This window comes from Silene latifolia, chromosome 11 (assembly GCF_048544455.1).
Source record: "Silene latifolia isolate original U9 population chromosome 11, ASM4854445v1, whole genome shotgun sequence".
Classification (NCBI taxonomy): Eukaryota; Viridiplantae; Streptophyta; class Magnoliopsida; order Caryophyllales; family Caryophyllaceae; genus Silene; species Silene latifolia.
In genome coordinates, this window is record NC_133536.1 from 78,668,632 (window position 1) to 78,687,930 (window position 19,299).

Consider the following 19,299-nt stretch of genomic DNA (forward strand, 5'->3'; position numbering starts at 1 on the left):
AATGTAGCGGCGGATCACTTGTCAAGAATCCGGTTTCATGATGAAGAAGGAGAAACACCGATCAATGACTCTTTCCCCGATGATATCTTAATGGCTATTCAAACACAACTTGAGAGACATATCACCCCATGGTTTGCCGATTATGCCAACTATATTGTTGGAAGACTACTCCCTTCAAACTTAAACTACAACCAAAGGAAAAGGTTCTTATTCGAAGTAAAGAGGTACTTTTGGGATGACCCAAATCTTTACAAGGAGTGTAGTGATGGGCTTTACCAAAGGTGCATCCCTCAATGGGAAATTCAAGGAGTTTTGGAAGGATGTCACTCATCCCCTTACGGTGGACACCATGGAGCAAAGAGAACCATTGCAAAAATTCTTCAATCGGGCTTCTTTTGGCCTACGATGTTCCAAGATGCAAGGGAATTCATCCTTCATTGTGATGCTTGTCAAAGGACGGGGAATATCTCTTGGAGGAATGAAATGCCACAAAGGGGCGTACTAGAGGTGGAGATCTTCGACATTTGGGGGATCGACTACCAAGGGCCGTTCATGACATCCATAGGAAACAAATATATCCTTGTGGCCGTATACTACGTCTCAAAATGGGTGGAGACAAATAAAATAATCTTCCCAAGATTCGGAGTCCCTAGAGCAACCATAAGTGATGGAGGAACGCATTTTCACGAAAAGAAGCTCACATCCCTTTTGACCAAATATGGTGTTCAACATAGAACCGGTTTAGGATACCATCCTGAAACAAGCGGTCAAGTTGAAGTTTCAAATAGAGAGATCAAGCAAATTCTTGAGAAAGTTGTAAACAAGACTCGTAAGGATTGGAGCATGAAGCTTGATGACGCTCTTTTGGCTTATTGGACGGCCTATAAGACTCCCATAGGACCTTCCCCATACAAACTTGTCTATGGGAAGTGAAGAGTCTATAGATCCAAAATACTCAAGAGGGGGGGGGGGGGGGGGGGGGAATTGAGGATTTAAAGCTTTTGAAGGCTTTTTCGATTATGTGTATATAATTGATTATTTAAAGTTTATTGATTAAACTTTAACTAATCAACTAATGAACGATTAAAACAAATTAAACGAAAGAATGAAAGAGAAGAGACACACGGTGTTTTTGAAGTGGTTCACTTTCACAAATCGAAACCTACGTCCACTATTCTCGATTAATAAATTTAGTACCTTTCTAGGGATTACAAATTTACTAACCCAACTCGTACAACTAACTCTAGCTGTAACTCAATGAGTACCGTTAAATACTCGAGTGACTAACTTACGCTAATAAGAAAGTACTAATGATTCTACTAAAAGTCACGTTAATGAACGAGTAAGAAATTAAATAAGCACTATTATCTTATAACGATAACAATAAGAACGAATGCACAAGTTTATAAATCACACGACCTTTTTCGAAAAATATCAAAACGGTTTTTTTCTCTAAAACACGGTTTTTGCTTTTTGAAAATATATGAAAGTTATGCTCAAAGGTCTTACTTTTGAATGTAGCAAAGAGTAAAGTATTTATAGCAAAGGAGGAAGCAAGGAACTAGGTTTCCGCGAAACCCTAGAGGCCGAAATATAAGATATGGAAATAGAATCATATCTTATTATTTTTATCCATAAAATCTTAGGAAAAGATATAAGTTGTTAATAAATTATCTTATCATATATTCACCTAATATTCTTTCCTTAATGCTAGATATGCCGAATGGAAATAAGGAAAAAACATAACAACTTTCCTTATTTTATTTAAGCAATATCCTAGAAAAGATATAGGATAAATATAAGATAATCTAATCAAATATATACTTAATATATTTTCCTTAAACCCTAGATAGCCGAAATATAAGATATGTAAACAAATCATATCTTATTATTTCTTTCCTTAAAATCTTTAGGAAATAATAGAGAATAGCTAAAAGATAATTTTATCAATTACTCTCCTATTATCTTTTCCTTAAATCTTAAGATATGATAAGATTTTCCATATCAAAAATATTCTTATCATAAATAACCATATCAAGCTAAATATAAAAGATATATTAAGATAATTCTAGAGAATAAAATCTTAACAATAATCAACTTATATTCCCTAGGTTTGCACGAAACAAACACGGCACATATGCCTCATTTTTCGTGAAAACTCTAGCTTGAAGTTAGGTTAGATTTTTGGGTTTAAGAGTATGCCTTACTAAAACCCTAATTAGTAATATGGCCCAACTCATAAGTTGACCCAACATAATTACTAATTATAAGTTTAAAATAAAACCACACTCTATACGAATATGGACTTCCTCATTAAATAAATAATTTTTGCTAAAACATTTAAAAGAAACAAAAACATTTTTCAAAAACAATTTGAGAACATTTTAGTCGTGTATAATATAAACTTCACACCTCAATGTTATAGTAGAAGAGCTATAACATTGAGCTCTTATATAAGTAATGTTATAGCTGTGAGGCTATAACTTTACCAATGTAAGAAGTTCATTCATACGTTATCATTACGAGATAATCACCTACGCTATTCTAATCTTCGTTAGGAGATCTTCGAGTGTAGGCTACTTCATTATCCAAGCTTGATCAATCTTTAATTGAGCTTCATCTTCTCATGAATGCTTGAATAATTCTTCCATTATCTTGCAATACCTTGATCCGTGATTGAGGGCTTGATCATGATATAAACGCATCATACTTCCATCACAATTCCTTAATGCTTGCGATTTGTAAGTCCAATCTAAAAGACTAAACAAACAATTACGCGCAACGAGTATATAGAAAATAAAGCACTCTTGACATCATCAAAACATAAACATATATTCTATATGGTTCAACAAATTCCCCCTTTTTGATGATGGCAAGTCTCCTAAAATTGTGACTAAGTATGTAGTTCCCCCTCAATATAATACCGTCATCTTTATAGATAAAGATCAACGCAAGATCAAACAATTATATTCAACACCAAAGCTTTAAGGACTGTAAGAGACAATCGGTCTTGACAAGCAGCAAGCTTAGGCAGATACTAAACCATGGTCATTTCTTCCCCCTCTTGACATCATCGAAAAGACGAGAACAGACATAAAATGACTAGAATGATAGCAACCGAGGCAAGAAATATTAATCAAAGCACATATTATAGTATAAGAACGATTTCAACATAAGCAAGCTCTAAATATTGAGTGTGTAATACAAACCAAGTTTAGTACAGATTTTGTAGGAGAGAAGGAAAATAGTCACTCACCTAACTACGACCTACAAAAGCATGCATGTAATCTAACATGATAGATATCTCTAGTAACCGTACATATACACTCCAACCAATCGAGGTCCAAAACACATGCCGAGGCCTTACATATGAATGTGAGGTGAGGTAATTGGGTAAGAAGGGGCAAAATAATTTGGATATGTGGAGGTAAAAGCCAAGCTAGCACCGATCACAACCAAAAGTAACCATATTCCACTTTCCAACTCAACATTAAAGATGATGTACCATGCCAAGTACGGCACATACTCACTCACATCAAAAAGTACTTATCCTCAAGTAATATGGAAATGAATAAGAATTGGAGTAATAAGAGATTTCTGTTTTTCCATCTTTTATAATAACATTTTTCTCCCTTTTTTTCGTATATTTTTTTTTTCATTTCATTTTTTTCTTCCTTCCTTCCAATATTCATCACAACACCAACCAAATTGACCACAACAAGACTTCCAAATATACCAACAAGACTAGCTTGACAAGGGTAGGCCATATGGAATGTAGTTGAATAAATAGGTCAAAACAGGACAAATTTGGCTAGTGTGAGGTTAATAGGTAAAACGTAAAGGAAAGGTCGCCTCTCCACATGTGTCACCACCACAAACCGAGTGTATACAGGTAATAAGAGACAAATTTCATGCTTATGCAATTTGATGTTACATGCCATGTAAGGAGTACAACTCACATCCTAAATGAAACCAATCTTGAATGTCATTGGTTTATGAAGCTCTAAACCTTAGAATATATATGTGATGAACAAGAGTTATGGTTTGTATACAACACAAAATATAATAGACTAGCAAACGGAATATTCTCATAAAATAATAAAATACTATATAACAATGTACTTGCAACAGAAAATACGAACACAGTCATACAATCTCGTCAAATCTAGTCAGTCATACGGTTAGGAAATAATTATGATAGTTTATGTGCCACCGATTAAACCAATTTCCAACCGTAAAGTCTCAAAACGTTCTGTAGCCAACGATTTTGTCAAAATGTCCGCCCACTGTTTTTCAGTACTACAAAATTCATGTTTTATATTCCCCTTCTCAACATGGTCTCTAATAAAATGGTGTCTTATTTCAATGTGTTTAGTACGTGAATGTTGTGCGGGATTTTTAGAAATTATTATTGCACTAGTATTATCACATAAAATAGGAATGCATCCTATGTCAATACCATAATCACATAATTGTTGCTTAAGCCATAATAATTGAGTACATACCAGTCCGACAGCGATGTATTCGGCTTCAGCAGTTGAGAGGGAAACTTAATTTTGCTTCTTCGAACCCCACGTAATAATACACGGTCCGAAAAATATGGCGACACCCGACGTGCTTTTCCTGTCTAGAGAACATCCTGCGTAGTCGGCATCGGAATAACCTACTAGATCGAAGTTACACTCCATCGGATACCATAAATATAGTTTGGCCGTTCCAATTAAATATCGTAAAATTCGTTTTACGGCCGTCATATGCGATTCTTTGGGAGATGATTGATATCTCGCACAAACGCATACGCTAAACATAATATCGGGTCTACTTGCGGTCAAATATAACATTGACCCAATCATTCCACGATAAGTAGTTTCATCAACTGATTTACCGTCTTCATCTAATGTCAATTTCTTGTTCTAGACCATTGGAGTAGGCATAGCATGAGAATTTTCCATTCCGAATTTTCGAATTAATTCCTTAATATACTTCTGTTGATGTATATTAATGCCTTCATCGGTTTGTTGTATTTGTAGACCTAGGAAGAATTTCAATTCTCCCATCATACTCATCTCGAATTCGGAGGTCATCAACTCAGAAAAATATTTGCACAAGCTTCGGTTGGTCGATCCAAAAATAATGTCATCGACGTAGATTTGAACAACCAAGAGGTCAGAATCCTCAGATTTTAGAAATAGGGTTTTATCAACGGATCCTCTACTGAATCCACTATCAAGTAGAAACTTAGATAATCTGTCGTACCATGCCCTAGGTGCTTGCTTCAATCCATATAGGGCTTTATCTAACTTGAAGACATGATCTTCAAATTTGCTATTCTTAAATCCGGGGGGTTGTTCAACGAAGACTTCTTCCTGTAAATACCCATTTAGAAAAGCTGTCTTGACGTCCATCTGGAAGAGCTTCATTCCTTTATGTGCTGCGAATGCTATCAGAAGTCTAATAGCTTCAAGACGGGCAACAGGTGCGAAAGTCGCATCATAATCTATTCCTTCTTGTTGATTATAACCTTGGACCACCAATCTTGCTTTATTTCTGATAATGGCTCCGGCATCATCTAATTTGTTCCTAAAGACCCACCTTGTTCCAATAACAGATCGATCCTTTGGTCTAGGGACTAAATGCCAAACCTTGTTTCGTCTGAACTGTTGTAGCTCTTCTTGCATAGCGACAATCCAGTCTGATTCTGCAAGAGCTTCATTGATATTTGTTGGTTCGATCATGGATAGAAAAGAGTAGAAAGAGCAGAAGTTATTCAAGGATCATCTAGTTTGAACACCCTTCTTAATATTTCCTATAATATTGTCCATGGGGTGTGAGCTCTTGTATTTCCACTTTGTTGAAGTACTTGGTTCTTCATCGTTATTTGAGCTTGTCCCAACTTCATTTGGATCGGAATTGGAGGAAGTTCCCTCTGAATATAATCCGGGTGTTGTATTAGAGCCGTTTATAACTTCGGACTCTACACCTCGATTTGGATCCAATGTTATAGTAACATCACCTATAACATTAGTTTGGGAGTCATCATTTTGAGTCAATGTTATAGTATCAGCAACTATAACTTTGGTTTTCTCATTTTTATATTTTGAAGAACGATCAAGTTCATCACTTGTTCCCTCAATTTCATTGTCCTCCAATTCTAGTTCCGGGGGGTCGTCTCTTGAAAGACGGAAGTCGGGTTCATCCAAGTCTTCTTCCTCATCCTGTAAAGGCTTCAAACACGTTATCTTCATCAAAAATAATGTGTACACTTTCTTCAATGCAAAGAGTTCTCTTATTGAAGACTTTGTACGCCTTGCTATGATCTGAATATCCTATGAAAATCGCCTTATCACTCCTAGGGTCGAATTTACTTAACCGGTTTTTACCGTTATTATGAACAAAACATTTACTCCCAAAGCAGCGAAGATGGGAGATATTAGGTTTTCGACCTCTAAGGAGTTCATAGGGGGTTTCTTAAGAATAGGTCGGATCATAGCACGATTATGAATGTAGCAAGAAGTACTAATGGCTTCAGCCCAAAAGTTACAAGGTAAACCACTACACAAAAGCATTGTACGTGCCATATCTTCTAAAGTTCTATTCATACGTTCAACGACACCGTTTTGTTGAGGAGTTCTTGGTGCAGAGAAGTTATGCCCTACACCATTAACTCTACAATATTCAATGAAAGCTTGATTGTCAAATTCGGTGCCATGATCCGTAAGAATAGATACAAGATTAGTCTTATATTTGTTTTGAACACGTTTCATAAGACAATCAAATTCATCAAATGTTTCATCTTTTGAATGAAGAAGGATAGGCCATACATACCTCGAGTAATCGTCTATAAGAACGAAGACGTACCTTGATCCTCCTCTACTCCTTACCTTCATAGGTCCACATAAATCCATGTGTACTAATTCCAAGGCTTGATTTGTGCTTACTACTCTTTTAGGTTTGAATGATGATCTTACTTGTTTGCACCTGGCATACGTATCAGACATCTTTAATTGGTCGAACTTGATTTTAAGTAACCCTTCAACCAAGTCCCACTTCTTGAGTTTGTTCAGCTAATGTGACCAAACCGGTTATGCCATAAACATGGATCATCGAGTGTAACTTTCATACAAAAAAAAGCGTTAGTAGGCACAACATTTAAATCTACCATATATACGTTCCTTTTCCTGTGGCCTTCAAGAATAACATTACTAGTTCCTTCAATTATAATGCGACAACTATCAGTATGGAAAAAAACTTTGTTACCTTTGTCGCATAGTTGAGATATGCTAAGCAAATTATGCTTTAGACCATCCACAAGATAGACATCGCTGATCGCGTGAGACTTAGAAATTCCGATTTTGCCAACGCCGATTACTTTTCCCTTTTTGTTGTCCCCGAACGTCACTTTTCCTCCGTTGAAGGGCTTGAGTGAAAGAAATAGATTCTTATCTCCAGTCATGTGTCTTGAACATCCACTATCAAGAAACCATTGATTGTTTTCTTTCACTACTTCCTGCAGAAGGGATTAGATACAGTTTTTAGGTACCCAAACTAAGTTGGGTCCCTTATGATTAGTTACTCTATATACTAAATCCTTTCGAACCGAAACTTGTCTAATGACTGTTTTTCTAACTCTTGGGTTATTTTGCTTGGGAGGAGTTCTATGTTTAGGGTTTTTTTTCGGTCTGGGAATTTCTCTGGGTATACCTTGACTGTTTCCCTTGTGAACAGGTTTACTAGGTTTAGGTTGACAAGGGTTTTGTGAAGTGCTAGGCTTCTTGCTGTAGTCGAAGGCCATGTCATAGAACCAACGAAATTTATTGTTCCTTTCTTCGTTAGGTTCATTAATGGGGGGTTTCATCATTCTCGTCAACTGTGTCAACAGTTTTAGCATGGTCGGCATTTTTTCGTATATCATGAGCCTTTTTTGACACAATTGATTTGGTTGTGACCCGTATGACCACAGTAATTGCAAATCAGGTATTCAGGAAGATCAGCATACTTCCTTTTTCTGAAATCAAAATCCGAAGGTGTTTATTTGCATTTAGAGTGATCTCTATGGCTGTAGCACTCATGTCCTAACCGCATCTTCATATTATTGTCAGATTGTTCGGTTAGGAAGTTTAAGACTTTTGTGCTACCTTCCCATTTATCATGGACCTTTCTAGCATGTAGAAGTAGGTCTTTTAGGGTTTTAATTTCCTCTTGACATTTCGTGTGATCTACATCATTATCTTTCTTAAAGTTATCACGAAAGGCTTGGAATCGTTTGTTAAGAAGGAATACAACATGGGAATGTTGTTTCTTAACATTGATCATATCGGTCTTAGATTCCTTTAATTGCTTTGAAAGGGAATCTATCTCTTTCTTTTGGTCTAAGATCACTGCTTCATCAGATGTGACCTTAGTTTCCAAAAGTTCTTTGGCTTTTCTAAGTTCTAAAGTTATAGCTTCATTAGCTATAACTTTGGCTTGAAGGTGCTTGATGTTAAGCTTTAGGTCTGAAGTTATAGCTTCATTAGCTATAACTTTGGACTCTAATTCCTTCTTTTCAGCCATAGTAGAATCTAACGTTGTTGCTTTCTCAGCTATAACCTTAGATTTTAACTTCTTAGCTTTGGCCTTCAGAGTATGATTCTCTTCTGCAATTTCGAGAATCTGTTCCTTTAGATCTTTTAGCTCCAAGTCCTGTTCATGACACTTATCGAGATATTGTTCAAAGAATTCAATTAAAGCACTTTTAGACAATTTCTTAACGCGCTTTTTAAGCTCAAGATAACTTACCTCTTCATCGTCATCTTCATCCGATTCTCCAAGAAGGCAATAGTTTGAGTGTGAGTTTGTGCTTTCATCGTCGCTGTCGGAGATTAGGTCAAGACTAACACTGCTGAGACAAAGGTTGGCTAGTTCGTCGTCTTCAGATCCCTGATCATCTTCTGAGTCAAGGTCTCCCTAACACGAAGCCATCATAACCTGTTTGAATTCTCTCTTTGTCTTCTCACGTTTTGTTTTGTCCTTGATCTTCTCCCATGTTGGACAATCCTTGATCATGTGATCAGATTCTCCACACTTGAAGCAACCTCTGTTTGCGAAAGATGACTTTGATTATGTAACCTTTTTGTTGGATGATTTGTTGTTGTTGTAGGATGATTTTGTTTGTTTGTTTCGAAATATTTTATTTTTGAAGCGGCGTGCAAACAAAACAGTCTCATCCTCTAACTCAGAGTCAACTTCTTCGGTTTTCAAGGCCATACTCTTTGATGGGGCATATTCTGCACCCGCTGACCAAGTCAACATATTGACCTTGGTCAAAGCCAAAAGACAACAAGTCAAAGGAAAAGCGACCTAACCGACGAAGCCTGTCGGCCTGTCACTTGGGTCTCGGCTCGGCAGCTAGCCGGCCGAGAAGCATATCCGCGTACTCACATCCAGTCCCCACGGCATGGAGTCAACCAGGCCCGCCGGCCTGTCATGGGTCCCTCGGCCGAGGGTAAGACAGTCTTTCCACCTGCTATGCCACTTGGCCACTTGGCCACTACGTGACAAAAGGTGAAAGTCTATAAATACTCCACATCTCTCATTGAGAAACTAACTGAATAATCTGGTATAAACTCCCTTATCTCTCTACAATATACTTTGCCAAGTTAACATTCAACTTATCTCTCTAAGTTTACTGACTTGAGCATCGGAGTGAGTACGTTCGGCCCCAAGCCGAGCCCTCAGTTTTTTCATCTTGACAGGAAAGAGTGAAAGGAAGAGACGAGCAACGACATCATTCTACAAGCTTAAGTGGTCACAATACTGCTCCGGAATTACACTCGGAACAATTGGCGCCGTCTGTGGGGATACGTACTAAAAGCTAGTCACCTACATTAAAAAAAAAAAAAAAAAAAAAAAAACACCATTCAAAGCGAGCTAAGAAGATGTCAAAGCAACAAGAAATCGTGATTGAAGGAACCGCATTCTTCCAGGATGACACGTTCGCATTCGAGATCGGCGATCCCCCACCGGGCGAGTCACTGAGCCGGTGATGTTCGGGATGCCGAAAGAGCCAGAAACACCGCTGCCTACCGACCAAGTCACCATCATGGGACATGTGGTCGATGCGGCCAAGTTAAAGCTATTCCTGGACCTAATGGGTAGTACGCCGATCACCCCTGTCATGACGACGGTGACGGCAGCGCATCCACAGGTGACCAGTGCCCATAAAGTGACTCCGAACAACTTGACCGGAGCGATACAAGGAGCTGGGCATGCTAGGACGCCAGCAGAGCCCGTGGTGCGGTGGCGGACCGAGTCCTTCCCCACTCGCGGGAGGACGGCGTCGCGCGGCAACAACGAGGCCAGCCCCGAAGGAATGAGAGAAGTCCGACTCACCAAAGTCGGACAAGAAGCCCTTCCCGCCAGAGGGAGAGAAGCCGGACTAAGGTTGCGAGGAGCCGATCGCCGCGTGTCATTCGACACGTGGTCAGACAGCCCCTCAGTACCTATGTCCTCGAGGTCCCTGTGCCGACTAAACTGAAGCTGCCGCCCTTATCATACAAAGGGGATAGCGACCCGACCGACCATGCCGAGGCTTTCGAGTCGTACATGTCGGTATGGGGGCAGCCTGATGAGGTGTGGTGCCGAGTCTTCTCAACGACCCTCCATGGGATGGCTCAGAATTGGTACAAGGGGCTACGTAATGGCTCGGTATACTGTTATGCCGACCTAAGAGACAATTTCATAGCCCAGTATGCTTGCAACAAGAGAAGGGTCGTGGAAACATCAGATCTCCTAACTATCCGACAGGGGGAGGACGAGTCCCTCCGAAGCTACGTGAAAAGATTCGACGCTAAGGTTCAGCAGATCCGTGAGTGAACATCGAACGCGGCGGCCTTCGCGCTGATGAAAGGCCTCCCGAAAGGCGAGTTCAAAAACGAGCTGATCAAGTGCGAAGACCTCAACCTAGACTCCGCCAGAAAGATGGCCGACCGAGCCGTAAAGGTGGAGGACTATCACAAAACCTGGGTAGGCCACAGTGAAGCTGGGCACCCAGAGAGGAAGAGCCGCCGGGACAACATAGATGAAGGCCGCCGTGACGGGAATAGGTCACGGCCTGAGAGATTTAATAGGAAACAGCACTCGGCGGGCGTCGGGGGGAGTTCAGGACCATACAACCAGAAGCGGTACAGCAGTCTTACCTCCTGGTCGCCTCTCCAGCCGAGGTCTTCACCCTAAGCAAGAATGATGGACATAAGTGGGCAAGGCCCCCCAAGGCGAGGGGGGACGGCGACACAAGCCAGTTTTGCGAGTACCACGGCCACACCGGCCATAAAACTGACAACTGTCGACATCTAAGGAACGCCATCGAGGAGCTAATCCGAAAGGGGAGCCTCAGCAAGTATGTAGCTGGAGGCCCAGGAGCAAGCGCCGACGGGGCGAATAGAAAATATGTCTTCGAACGGATGGGAGTAATCCAGGTAGTCATCGGGGGAAACGAGAACGGTGGGTCAGCTAATGGGCACAAACGGCACCTAAATGAGTTATACCAAGCCATCAACTTTGTGCCCAAAACAGCGATCCCCGCTTCCACCATCCCCGATATAACCTTTGGAAATAAGGACTACGAGGGAGTCGTCGCCCCGCACATCGACCCGCTTGTAGTCCACCTGGATATAGCCAACCACTTGGTCAAAAGGTGCCTGATTGACACAGGCGCCTACACGAACATCATGTTCAGGGAGTGCTTTCTTAATCTCGGTCTGAAGATAGGAGACCTGAGCCCCTGCATTAACCCGCTATACTGACTTTCTCGGGCGGCCTGGTACCCGGGGTCAATCAGATTGCCGGTGATGTTCGGCCAAGCGGATGCGGCTAAAAATGTTTTATCTGAGTTCGTGGTTATCGATGGTTCGTCTGCCTACAATGTCCTCATAGGCCGGGTCACTTTGAGCGAGGCCGATGCAGTGATGTCCATCCGGGCCCTGACATTGATGTACGTCTCGGACCGGGGGGAAGCACAAAAGCTCATCTCAAAGGACGAGAGAGATGAAATCGTCAATATCCAAGTTTCTGCCAGGGGGTGCAACATGCAATCCCTCAAAGTGGCGAAGAAGTCAGAGAAAGGGAAGAGCCCATACTTGTAGCAGAAGGGCGACCCGATGAATACTAACGTCGACATGGTCGAAGGAGCCGAGACCGAGGAAGTGGAAATTGACCCGGAGCGCACCGTAACTGTCGGTGTCGACCTGGAGCCAAAATTCAGAGCTGATCTCCTAGACCTACTGAGGAAGAACAAAGATGTCTTCGCATACTCAGCTGCCGAGATGCCAGGCGTGAGCCGGGAGGTGAAAGTTCACAAGCTGAACGTACTCTCCACCGCTCGGCCTGTCAAGCAGAAGATAAGGAACTCCTCGGCCGAGAAAGATGAGACCATCAAACTTGAAATAGACAAATTATTAGCGGCGGGCTTTATCATGCCTTGTACTTACCCTGAGGGCTAGCAAATGTTGTAATGGTGAGGAAATCGTCAGGGGCGTGGAGGATGTGTGTTGATTTTACCAATCTTAATAAAGCATGCCCTAAAGATTTCTATCCCTTGCCTCGAATTGATAGTTTAATTGACGCCACGGCAGGCTACACTATGCTAAGCCTGCTAGACGCCTTCTCAGGGTATCATCAGGTATTTATGGCCGAGGAAGATATGCCTAAGTGCGCATTCATCACCATTCACGGCACATTCATGTATAAAATGATGCCTTCCGGTTTGAAGAACGCTGGCGCAACTTACACCAGGTTGGTGGACAAAGTGTTCCAAAATAAAAAAGGGCGAAACATCGAGGCTTACGTCGACGACGCTATTGTGAAAAGCAAGTCTGACAGCGAGCACTTAGCCAATTTAAGCAAGACATTTTGTTCACTAAGGAAATATAAAATGAAGCTTAACCCAAAGAAATGTAACTTCGGTGTCCGGGCCGGCAAGTTCCTCGGCGTGCTTGTCAGCGCCAGGGGAATTGATGCCAATCCGGAGAAAGTCAAAGCAATACTAGACCTACCGGAGCCGAGAAATCGAAAAGAGGTTATGACGCTGACCGGAAGGATGGCGGCTCTCGCCCGCTTCATCTCTCGGTCGGCCGACAAGAGCACTCCATTCTTTAAAGTGCTGAAGGGGAATAAAGACTTTAGCTGGGGGGAGGAACAGAGCACGGCTTTCAGGCAACTGAAAGCCCACCTTCTGACACTGCCGACCATGTCCAGGCCGACGCTGGGGGAGACGCTATATCTATACTTAGCAGTTACCTCGGCCACGGTCAGTGCCGTAATCGTTAGGGAAGAAAATAAGCAGCAATACCCAATTTACTTTATCAGCCATACACTGCTGGCCGCCGAAAGAAATCACCCACTAATCGAAAAGGCAGCCCTCGCCGTCGTCGTTGCCGCGAGGAAACTGAAACCCTACTTCGACGCACATCCCGTGACGGTCTTAACCTACCAGCCATTGGAGAAAGCGTTAGAAAAATTCGAAAAATCCGGCAGACTTATCAAATGGGCAGTGGAGCTCTCCGGCTTTGGCATTCAGTACAAGCCGAGGCCTTCGATAAAGGGGCAAGCGCTTGCAGACTTCCTGGCCGAGTGCACATATCAAGAAGAATCACATCCCGGCGTGTGGGAAGTGTATACCGACGGGTCCTCCACGGCGAGCAGCTCAGGAGCCGGCATCCTTATCATCAGCCCTAACGGAGACGAGTTCGAGTACCCCTTGAAGTTTACCTTTTTAGCCTCAAATAACGAATCAGAATATGAGGCGGTGATAACCGGAGTCGAGTTAGCTAGAGCTGCCGGGGCGGAGCATATTGTGGTGAAAACAGACTCGCTCTTAGTGACTAATCAAATCCGAGGAGAGTATGAGACTCGAGACGATGGGATGGTAATGTACCTGGAGAGGGTAAAAGCTGACACCTCAAAATTGAAATCTTTCCAAATACAGTGCATCCCCAGGTCTGAGAACAACCGAGCCGACGCTCTCTCAAAACTTGCCAGTTCAAGCATCAAAAATGTCAGTCGAACCGTGCTGGTAGATATCAGAAATGCTAAAAGCATCACTGAGACCGTCGGCATGGTGGGCGACATCGAAGCCGAGACGACGTGGATGACTCCGATAACTCTTTACTGTTGTCATATAACTTGTGATGTGGGTATCGGTGGACAACACTACTTATAGTTTTAAAGTTCACCACCCAATCACAACGTACTTAGGCTCATTTCGTAGAATCTTGCAAATGGAAGACAATAAAGCACACTTTTCTAGTCTCCTACTCCTTCTGTCAATAATCTGCCTAGGATTTTCACAAATCCAAATGAGCTTGGAAACTTGAGTTTGTGTAACCTCTTAACACACAACTCATTACTCTTCCAAACTATAGAACAGACCATTAGTTCTCCTTGAGAATTCATGACGGTTCCTTAAGGCTTACCAATGACTCTCATATGGATTAGTATGTTATCAACTTATTATGCTCCAAGCATGTAATTCATCTAGGACATGTGCATCATGGCATATATGATTATAATAATGGCGGAAACATTAAAAATCAATCCATGTAGACAACATTTCTTAGGTTCGGTAAATAACCATGACTCTATCATGGTAATTATATATTCATCGACATGAATAACGTACTTAACTTGTTGATATCTTTAATATGAAGGATCATTATCAACATAAGATACCTATCTAAGTGCCAATCCAACATCCCATGTTTTAATAGATTCACATGATGTCCAATATCATCCAGAATTGGAAACCTAAATACTTCTTTATAAAAGACAGTATATGCTCCTCATTCCCAATGAGTAATATGTTATGAAATTCATGAAGGATGATTTCTCCCACTAAACTTCATGTCTAAACATGACTGTCACCGACTCCCACTCAATTCCACATGTTCCGTTTTTGACAACTCATTTGAAGCATTTTATGAATTGAAATAATCATTACTTTTCCTAGTGTTAGTTAAAACCATATATGTCATTCACATATCCCTTTCAAAATACCCATTTTGGAAAGTGGTCTTAATAACTTACTTGTTTCCATAATGAAGTATAACAATGATTTTGAGTCTTTAGCATAGCTAACAATTAACTTAGCTTTCTCTCTATGCAACTCTTAAGAGACCAATCCCAAATAAATCCATTTACTTGCATAGATACCATTTTAGTTTCATAAGGCTCTTAAGTAAAATGTCGAATTTTAAAATCTCTAGTTATATCCCTCCATCGATCATAATCTTACAATCCAAGAACATCTTCTTTTGGTCTCCTTACGTAGTTCCCTCAAGAACATCTTCTTTTGGTCTCCTCACGTAGTTTCCTCAAGAACATCTTCTTTTGGTCTCCTCACGTAGTTTTCTCAAGAACATCTTCTTTTGGTCTCCTCTATAAGAAGAGTTTGTGGCTAAATTCACTCCCACACTATCTTTAGGAAAAAATGCCCTTTTTCTCCAAAGATAGCTTTTGAGCCACAAAATAACTTAATAGTGATGGAGAAGGAGGAAAAACATAGTACATACTAACTTAATGGTGATTTAAACGAGACATAATGAAAGGATAAAATGGAGTAGGTGATTTAAATTTTGATAGGGTATCAAATAAGGTTAGCTACGTTCCCTAGTGTGAGTTTGTAGATACCCAGTATCTGCTGAGACTCCAACAAACACCCGATGATTATCGGACTATAACATGTTTTGGAATCGCGGCGTTTGATCGACAGTTTGTGTACAACTTTACGTCGGAAAACTTAAAACGATTTCGAAAATAAAACTTTTCAAAAGTACCTGGAGTGTTTAATGCACGACGACGAGGTTGCAATGACACTAACTAGAGTCAAAACCGACACCGGGCCAAAAACCGACTCAAAAATTCAAATCCCGACTCCAACAACGAGTCAAACCGAGTCAACCACAAAAAAACAAACCATTTCAAACCTTCTATACTAAGATTTCCCGGATTCATGAATGGTCAAGTACCAAACATGTGACTACAAATCCTAGGATAGAACAAATCATGATTGCACTGGTGTGAAAGTGCCAGGACAACTCGAAGACCCGCGACGTGGCTCGCGCCTCTTTGAGCAGCCCAGGTGGCCACGTCGCTCAAAACTCACACAACCACTCATCCAGGAGGGGAAGACGCTCGGATTCTTGAGAGGGTGCACGGGCGTCTTTCTGCAAATCTGCTCGGATTGTAGTAGAGGAATCCGAGCGTCTTTGTGGCTTGGACGCTCGGATTGTCATCTTGGACGGGCGTCTTGCCTGTTTGGCCGCTCGGGTTCTGCTTCAGAATTCTTTTATTCACTTTCTTCATATTCTTGTAGGATTGGTCTTTAGTTCTCGCTTCCTCTTCATACTAGTCCATCAAATATCGTCAATAAGCTTCCAAATATGCACGAAAGACGGGAAATTCCGCCTAATTATCTTCTCTCCTACAAAACATATGAAATGTACTAGGAGAGCAAAATAGAAAGCTTTTGACGGATAAAATGGTCATGAAATGCTATAATAGTATGCAAAATAGGCTCAATTAGGGGACTAAATGTGCGCAAATAATGTTCACATCAAATATCCCCAAACCGAACCTTTACTCGTCCCGAGTAAAGAGGTGACCAAAAACTAGACCTTTATTTAAACTAACCTACTAATATAACCGATATGAGACAATTAGCGGGTCTCACTCCGCCCCTTCAACTTACAACAAGATAACCATGAGGTAGGATGCCTTCTTGCAAGGCAAGGTGGGTCTTGCCAAAATGGCGATACATCCAAGCATTAAAGCACACAAAACAAGTAATGGATGCATCTACAAAAGAATAGCCACTTTCCTCATCTAAGTGGCGGAAATTATCTAAAGGAGATGCAATTCAAGGGTACACACTCCTTCATAGATATGGTTTCTTCAAACTACTAAGCCTAGAAGGATACTAATAAATCACCTCCAAGTTGTGTCAAGCTAGGGTACCTTTGTCCTCAATCGTTAAATGCTTTTGTCAAGAATAGACTCCCTATGGTGTTAGAAACACTGGAGGATCGCGGAATTCCCCCTCTTGCCTAGACAAGAAGAAGGGTCGTCCCCTCTCTACCATGCACAAAAGTGGATACGATGGATAAAGGGATCAATAGATATTGAGTTTCATTTTGGGAGTTTGCTTTTGTTGTTGTTTTTCCCCCCAATTTCTTGTGGCATATAACAATTGAGAATACTTTCTTTTTGCCATTTCTTTTGATGTTTGGCATTTCAACACTTGACAACTTTCAACTTTTGCATTTCTTTTGAACATTTTCAAAGTCACTCCATATGTAGTGAGGGTGCCTTATATTTGAAGCATAGGAGTCTATTTTTGCTCCTCTTTTCATTTGATGCATTTTGCAAACTTTCTTTCACTTTTCATTTCATTTCTTTGAACTCAAATTTGAACAATTTTTGGTGCCCATTCCCTTTAATGACAAAATGTATGGTAGAACATGTATGAATGATGGTTGCATGGTTTCAAGGGTCACCTTGGAATAAACGGTAGCCAAGGAGTTATCACACCACAAGGTACTCTTGACTAGGCCTTAATCAATGGGTCAAAGGATACTAGCATGACACATCCTAGGGTGTTTTACAAGTATTCTAACAAGCAAAGTATTAAGAAGAAAAGGCATCTACTAGGGCATATATACACTTGTCAAGCTTCCCAAGTAGACGGTTTCGCAAAATTTTCTAACATGCAAACTACATGCCATGATGCAACTAACATATATACATCCTAATGCATATGATTCTACCAACTAGTATGCCAAAAAAATCTAAATGCAATCCTAAATTCACATTGTTTATACCGCATCAATCAAAATAAAGCCACATAGTCTTTAACATAAAGAGGAAAAAGGAGATTGGAAAGATCATACTATGCGGTCTTCAATATCCTCATGTCTCGGATGTGGCGTAGTCAATCAATGTGAAAAGGATGAACAAAGACAATATATACAAACCATATATACAAGACTACACTACAAAGGAAATGAACTTGTTTTTGGATTTTTAAATTTTTCAAATTTTTATGGTTTTTGATTTTATGAAATTAAAGAACATATTTTTGTGATTTTTCGAAATTTTTCAATTTTTATGCATTTTTGGAATATAAATTCTCGTCCCCCACTTTATTTTGGATATTGTCCTCAATGTACATGTAGGAGTAGGAATAAAAAGGAAATATATGTTTTTGAATTTTTTTGATTTTTGAAATAAAGTACAAATGCAATGATATGATATGAATGAATGCATGCTCTAACTAAATGCAATTCTATATGATATATATAACAAATGAATGCAAACTAAACTATATTATATGATGCATGCTAAATGCTTAAGTCACCTATGATCAAACCTCCCCAAACCGATTTAAACACTATTTCTAGTGTAGAAAAGAATAGGATTGGCCACTAGTGATTATGCATGAATGCAACTAACTACATGCAACAAGTGAGATATATTACAATGCAAACTATACTATATGAACTAACTAATGCAAATGCAATATGAAATATAATACAAATGCAAGTGAAAGCTAAACTAAATGCAATAGATATACAAAAGAGAGAGGGAGAGAAGAGTATCCTACAAATGGAGGTGATGAGGTGGGCCTCTTTCACTCGTCATCATCCTCATCATTTTGGGGGTAGCCATACCGGTGAGAGCTCCCTCCTTGGTCATACCCTCCTCCTTGACCCGAGTATCCTCCACTACCGAGATTCCAAGCTTGGTCCCCTTGATTAGGGAACAAATGTTCTGGTTGGGCCCAAGAGGGCTTAGGGCCATTAGAGTCAATATACCCTTGTTGGGCCATTTGATAGTATTGGGGGTACAGGGCCAAGTAGTTGTCGACCCTCCCTTCATGTACCCCGAGGTCAACCCTATTCATAAGGTTCATCAAGTCATTAATACCCGGGGTATTGGGGATTTCTGGTCGGAATCGGGTATAAGGAGTAGGGTATGGTGGGATAGACACATAGGAAGGTGGGTGAGTAGGCCTAGACGGTATCCCACGAGGTACTTGTTGTTGGCGGGGTGCCTCTTCCCTTTGAGGGGGATTGCCGATAATTTGGATATCAAGGAGGTAGGTTGGTGTAGGCGAATACGGGCTCAATCATGGGTCGGTGCCCGGTATATTCCAACCCGAAAGGATGATGGAGGTCCACCCTTTTATGAGCCATTCTACACTCCCTTCTTGAGTGTAGTTACACCACCGGTGGTGGGTGAAGACGGCATGTTCATCAATCAAAGTAC